Below are 7,749 nucleotides of genomic sequence, written 5' to 3' on the forward strand. Positions count from 1 at the left end.
TAAGTGAAGAAAAGTAAGAAAAAGAACTTTCCAAAAGACTTGTAAAAAGCTTCGAAGCGATATCTCGCGATTAACCCATTCACATGGTCGAAAAGCTTCTCGCCAGTAAGGATACGGTAGGTAGAGCTTATCGTAGTCAGTCGTATGTCACACACGTCTATCCTAATCAATCTGATTTTCTTGTGCGCGACGTCACATCATCCTCGTTTTGTTCAGTGGGGCTCGGTAAACGGGTAGGACATACGAATCGCTGGTTCACTGTAGAAATAATCGCGCAGCTAACCGAACCTCCCAGTACGACAAAAAACGTAATTCGTCGCCGTGCCGAAACGTCCCTCTTGTTTCCGTCCGTCGATATCGGGCGGCCGTTTCGCTTCGCTCCGCAATTAAAGCAGTCTCAAGGGGCGCTTAATTACGCTGCTTAGCGCAATAAATGGTAAGCGAAAACCTCGCACGTTGCGTCGCCCACGGCCGTCACGCGTTACGTAACGGGGAGTAGAACGCCTCTAGCTTGGCGGGGTAAGAGTACTTTTCAAACTGTATTCCGCGAAACCCCTGTATTCCGTAGTTTGTTACGGACGTCGGGGTAAATGTCGCGGCAGCCCTAACCGTTTATGGCTGGAATTTTCAGAACTGTGTCGCTTGGAATCCTCGAGTGCGGAGAGTAGAGGGAAGAGAGAGGGCTTCGCTATTTATATGCCACTTAATAACGACTTGGTCGATACCAAGATTTTAACTAATAGCTCTCCAGCGTGCCGTTCGACACGGAAATGTGTGATAGGTGACCGTAATGCAAGCAATATAATTATTCAAATCGGAACATCCAGGACGTGCATAATAAAATTAGCTCGAATAACCGTAATATGATATTCTGGGTTAAGGGGGGAGCCTGCTTTAGAACGCTGAAAATAAGGTATATTTTACGAATTGTTTTTGGAGAAACTATACAGCGGATCATTATAAAACTTTGAGGCATTTATTAGTACATGTTTAAGGATAAAAAAATTATTTTTTGATTTGAATATATCGCCTGTAGAGGTCGTCCTGGAGGCATCTTGTGCAGCCGGCATTGTAAATTGGTGAGCATTCTCCTGCCTCCAAATTTCATCCAAACTGAAAAATTGAAATATTTTCTCGTTATTTATGAATTCCCATCGTCGATGAACCTTTAATATTCATAAAAACATTAAGTTAAACAATTATTTTTGCATGAAAAAGTTCAACAACTTTGCCTAAAAATCGTACTTTTGTGTTCTAAGCTCCATCATTCTGGTACTTTTCAACTTTTTTCTTCTCTCTTTGGTTCATCGACGATGGGAAGTCATAAATAACGAGAATATATTTCAATTTTTCAGTTTGGACGAAATTTGGAGGCAGGAGAATGCTCACCAATTTGCAGTGCCGGCGACGCGGCTGCACTAAGATTTCTCCAGGACGACCTCTACGAGCGATATATTCAAATCAAAAATAATTTTTCTTATCTTTAAACATGTACTAATAAATGCATCAGTTTTATACATTTATTAGTACATGTTTGAAGATAAAAAAAATTATTTTTGATTTGAATATATCGCTTGTAGAGGTCGTCCTGGAGGCATCTTGTGCAGCCGGCATTGTAAATTGGTGAGCATTCTCCTGCCTCCAAATTTCATCCAAACTGAAAAATTGAAATATTTTCTCGTTATTTATGAATTCCCATCGTCGATGAACCTTTCATATTCATAAAAACATTAAGTTAAACAATTATTTTTGCATGAAAAAGTTCAACAACTTTGCCTAAAAATCGTACTTTTGTGTTCTAAGCTCCACCATTTTGGCACTTTTCAACTTTTTTCTTCTCTCTTTGGTTCATCGACGATGGGAATTCATAAATAACGAGAACATATTTCAATTTTTCAGTTTGGACGCAATTTGGAGGCAGGAGAATGCTCACCAATTTGCAATGCCGGCTGCACTAAGATGCCTCCAGGACGACCTCTACAGGCGATATATTCAAATCAAAAAATAATTTTTCTTATCTTTAAACATGTACTAATAAATGCATCAGTTTTATGCATTTATTAGTACATGTTTGAAGATCAAAAAAATTATTTTTGATTTGAATATATCGCTTGTAGAGGTCGTCCTGGAGAAATCTTAGTGCAGCCGCGTCGCCGGCATTGCAAATTGGTGAGCATTCTCCTGCCTCCAAATTTCGTCCAAACTGAAAAATTGAAATATCTTCTCGTTATTTATGAATTCCCATCGTCGATGAACCAAAGAGAGAAGAAAAAAGTTGAAAAGTGCCAAAATGGTGGAGCTTAGAACACAAAAGTACGATTTTTAGGCAAAGTTGTTGAACTTTTTCATGCAAAAGTAATTGTTTAACTTAATGTTTTTATGAATATGAAAGGTTCATCGACGATGGGAATTCATAAATAACGAGAAAATATTTCAATTTTTCAGTTTGGATGAAATTTGGAGGCAGGAGAATGCTCATGAATTTACAATGCCTCCAGGACGACCTCTACAGGCGATATATTCAAATCAAAAAATAATTTTTTTTATCTTTAAACATGTACTAATAAATGCATCAAAGTTTTATAATGATCCGCTGTATAGTTTCTCCAAAAACATTCGTAAAATTATACCTTATTTTCAACGTTCTAAAGCAGGCTCCCCCCTTAATCTCACCATGTTAGATACAAGTTAGATACAAGTTGCACTTCTGCTTAATTAAATATGTGGAAATCATGTACGAATCGCTGGATGGATTCCCTCCTTTGCATGCGCGTTTCATGAATAAGATAAGAATGTATGACAAATTGAGTAAATCGTCGAAAAAAATACGAAGAATATATATGCGTGAATATATATTCTTATATGTGTGAATTATGTGCGGCATAAATTATACGCGTTTCCTTAGTTCCAAAGAAATTTATAATAATCATAATCCAGAATAGAACGTAAGGGACTGACTTTCCGCGAAATACCACCCAGGAAACGCCTCTAGTCAACCTCGTTGTACCGTGCACCCACTTTGTAAAGTGCCGGCTCCACTTCGGGATGGATCCGCGCGATAAGTCGCGCCGCCGTCTAATAAATACAAATGCGCGTACGTACTCGCAGCAAACTGAAAATAATACTCCCGGCCTTAACACAAGCGTCCATTTTGTCTGTATAGATACGATAAGGGATGGGCTGCTCCCGGGGGCCATCATAATTGCAAGGTAAATTGCCGAATGAAAACGTGACATCGTTTTGCGGGTGGAAATGGAGATCGATCGCATGTTGTTCCGCGGATGGATATAATATCAAAGCGGGATGAATTCGCGGAGCGTCGTAATTTTTCCTTCCTTTATCTTTTTTTCGTGTTGTGCGAAGATATCTGCGACATTGACAAATAGTTCCCGTTAACGAGCCTCATCAAAAGAAAAAAGGAAGAGACCCACTTTGACATTCGCGATACGGCATGAAGAATTTTGCTTGAAAATCTGTAATCTGTGGCGTATTTGTTGCGGAAACTCATTAGAATTCCTAATTAAACCACACACGAATGGCAAATCTGTCCTAAGGCGCTTCGGACCATCTCGCATAACAAGTTCACCAAGTTTCTTCCCGCGTACTTTAGTAAAGAAGATTATCGTCGAGTTATAATTATAGTCTTTAAACGTTTCTTCAGCTTGATATATGTACATATGTATGCAACCTGCATCGACAATTATTCATATTAAAAAATTATTTAAACGATATATTTTTATTCCTCACGCTAACTAAACTGAGAGAGAAAGGTATAGAAGATAAATTGGAAAGTTTATCATTATCTTAACATTAAAACATACCGCGTCAATCAATAATGACATATACAGGGTGTCCCGGGTTTTAACCGACAAACTGCGGGAGCATATTCTACTAGTGGAAATAAGAAAAAATTCTTATATCGAGTTTGCTTAGAAATGCTGTATTACAAAGTTATAAACCAATATTGAAAAGAAATATGAGATAAGTAACAACGGAACATAGTGTAGAATTTGGAAGGTCGAAGATGTTTATGTTACGTGTATTCACATGCATTCATGTTCACTATGTTGAAACGATTCAGTATGATTGTTACTTTCACAACAGTAGCTGTTAGATTTCAATCGTCGTGTCAACTAGCAATTACTATCAGAATGCCAAAAGTGTTTTCAAATGAGGAATACACCGATATTCATTTCGTGTACGGATTCTGTGACGGACATGCACGAGCTGCCGTACGAGAGTATCAACGTAGATTTCCTAACAGGAGAGTACCAGATAGATTTAAAGCAACGAATTACTAATTCAGTCACTGAGATGCAACAAAATTTTCAGGAATGTCGTCCTGTAACAGATTCTGTACTACGTCGATGTCTAGCTTGTATCGATGTGCAAGGACAACATTTTGAAATGCGTCACTAAATCATTGCGTAGATAATTTTTATTTTTGTGAAAAAATCCGTTGTTACTTATCTCATATTTCTTTTCAATATTGGTTTATAACTTTGTAATAAAGCATTTCGAAGCAAACTCGATATAAGAATTTTGTCTTATTTCCACTAGTAGAATATGCTCCCGCAGTTTGTCGGTTAAAACCCGGGACACCCTGTATATATATATATATAGATTGCAAAAATATTCGAATTAATAAATATAAATAATGTCCACGCTAAAAGTATTGTCTTATTTCTAATACAGTAGTCACGCAAAATCAATTTAATAATTTATGCGACGCGCTATCACGTCTGATCAAGTAAATCTTTTATCGAGTAAGGTCTGGCACACATAGCCAGCTGCCTTTCTCGACTTTCTTTCGCAACTTCCTGAAGAGGCGAAGAAGCTCGAAGAGTATCCACTCCATTTGCACACTATTTCGCTTAATTAAAACCTCGTCGATCCGTGTTCGTTAATTAAAACATTGATTCCCGTCGTCGTTTGTCGGTATCGGTTTCTGTTTAACCTTCCAATCCTCGTTCACTAATCTAAGATGGCCTTGTCCCGCACAAAGGCAGGTAAATACTTGCAAAGGATGTTGCGAGAGCCTTCAAAATCGATGAAACGCCGTCCCGCGGATGCGCATTATTAGATGCCATTCTATATGAAAGCAGTATCTCAAACACTTGATTTGCATATCAATTTCGGAACGGGCCGATAATTAAAACATCAATCGACCCAGTCTCTCATGTTCGCATCCTCTATATGCATATATGGTAAATACTTGACGCGTTTATTCTGATCAGTTGTTTGCACTTCATAATACTCTTAAAAAAGCCTTTAAATATGCTAAACAAAATGCAATTTACACCAACCATTATTATATATGGACATGGTTTTTAATTAAATTGGAACGGATAATTGCATTTACCATGTAGCGTAACGTAGCAACGTATAGCAACGTATAGTCGTGACTAGTTTAATCTACTATAGCCTTAACTTAACTCAAAGAGATCAGTGTGATCTAATTCTTGATAATTGGATTAGTCCGTCTAATTCCACCAAGAAGAATTTTTACTAATTACATAAATTATCTATGTGCACAATTTAATATAATCTTACATAAATAGTATGTCCCGTCAATTCGTTTCAACAACCATTCGTTAAAGATCGTTAAGGTATAATTTGTGTCTCATTCGGATAATGCTCATTTGTTATTTTTATCTGGAGAAGATCTTTAGAGGATTGAGGAAGGGCTTTCCTGAAAATAATTTCTTGAAAAAGTGACTGAAGAAAAATGCTACTGTTACGTGTTTATCCGTCTTTTCAGAAAAATAAATCTCTTTATTAAAAGAGTCCAAGTAATCTGGACATATTTTTTCAGAGACGATTATTGGAGCACATAATTGAGTGTAAATTTCTATACATTATTTTATTGTTGAAATATTAAGTAAAACAATAGAGTAGAGATATGTGAATATATTATGAAACATGTAATACAGTATCGTGTAATAAGAGATAAAAAAAAGCTGAGGAAACAATACATTTTTATTCTCTCTGTGCGTTGTAAATATCTTGATAATTAGAATTTCAAATTCCATTTGGATAATTTCAAAGAATACATTTATCGTTATTTGTTAAGTATAATTAAACAATTTGTTGCGTTTGGTTAACTACAAAGTGAAACTTTCGTCAAATGATATGCATAGTAAACTCCCTTTTTCGGTACTTCATTTGCATACATTTCCAGACGTTCTACATCTTCTTATCCAGAACGAATAGCATTATCAGCGGCACCTTCCATTAACCGAAGGCTGATCTTCTTGACTTAAGAACGAACATATATTCGGCGAAAAAAAGAGAAATGTAGTTCAAGCGATTCGATTAAGTGGTGACTAGAAAGAGCAAGCGGCGCCAGAAAGATATTCATAAAATCAGGAAACGGAATAAATTATTATAATAAAGTCTATATCTGCAGAGGCACGCGAAGGCACAGTTTATAGAAAATTAAACTAGTACTCTATATTTTAATATAATCTTTTCATTGCAAATTGTAGATTTTTAACGAAAAATATCTTAACGATTAAATCTCGATATTATAATTATATATTATTGGAATTAATTGAAATTAACCAATTCGTTTTTGGATATCAATTGATGTTAATTTGTTGATTTGCATCATTATTTAATCGAAAATGTTTAACAGCCTTGAATATTATAATAAATGAATTTATATAAATATGTATTATACACTATACGCTAAGTGTGAAAAGTATTACCTATAAATATCTTTCTTCCGCTTCGTTAACTCCCGAATATGATATTTTGAATGTGAATCCATTCCTGCTTCATAATATGCATTGTGAATACACAGACACACATCTTTGGCGTCATGAAACGTGTGCAGAAACGCATGCAAGGACGTTTGCATTGTTATATTGTTAGATTATAGCGTTCGCTCTAATAATTATTATCGCTCTTAATATTTGAGTCAGTGCAGTACACAATATGTATATTTTCAATATTAGACGTAAATATTGCATTCTTTTCTGAAAAGTTTCCCTTATGCCTTTTCTATATTATATTAAACAAAATAATAATTATATCATGAGTTCTGTATAAATTCTCAATTTAATTAAAAAATTCATTATTTAGATAAAAAGTATACATAATATTTTTCAATTGTCAAAATAATGTATAGATACACAAATCTTTTTAAACAATATTGTCATCCAGTCTACCATAAATGATCCATTTTCTTAATATTTTAATTTTATTTTCTTAATTTAGAGCTTATATTGTAAAAAGAAAATCACTTGAAACTTTCTTGACTCTTGAGTCAATTAATTTCGTGCATGATGCTGTATATCTAAAAAAGAGAATTCAAGAAACACGGCATTTTCTTGATCTTGCCACGGCCATATGGCGCCGCAAAACGGTCTTCTCCCCTCACAGTTTAATTTTCTCGATTAGTCGATAGATACCTCGAATAGATATTATCGGGTCGGGCAACGTCTCGCAATATTGTACGGCTTTTTCATAGATTGCAAAAAATTGAAACAAGACACATAAGTCGTAGGTTCAACCCTCGGCAAGGAAAGAAAAAAAGAAGAAATACGCCGGTAATAAAAACGCGCCAACGGCGTGAAGCTCTCGCACTTTCACCCTCTTTCGCCTCCCCTGACAAAGACGCTCACGGCCACGTGCACACGCCGTTCAACGTCGAGGGCAGTGATGTTGATGGTGGTGACGGTAGCGGTGAGGACGGTGGTGTGATCGCGTTAGTGAGGACTTCTGCAACTGGGTGGGGCGGTTTAG

Source organism: Ooceraea biroi, chromosome 14 (assembly GCF_003672135.1).
Source record: "Ooceraea biroi isolate clonal line C1 chromosome 14, Obir_v5.4, whole genome shotgun sequence".
NCBI classification, from domain to species: domain Eukaryota; kingdom Metazoa; phylum Arthropoda; class Insecta; order Hymenoptera; family Formicidae; genus Ooceraea; species Ooceraea biroi.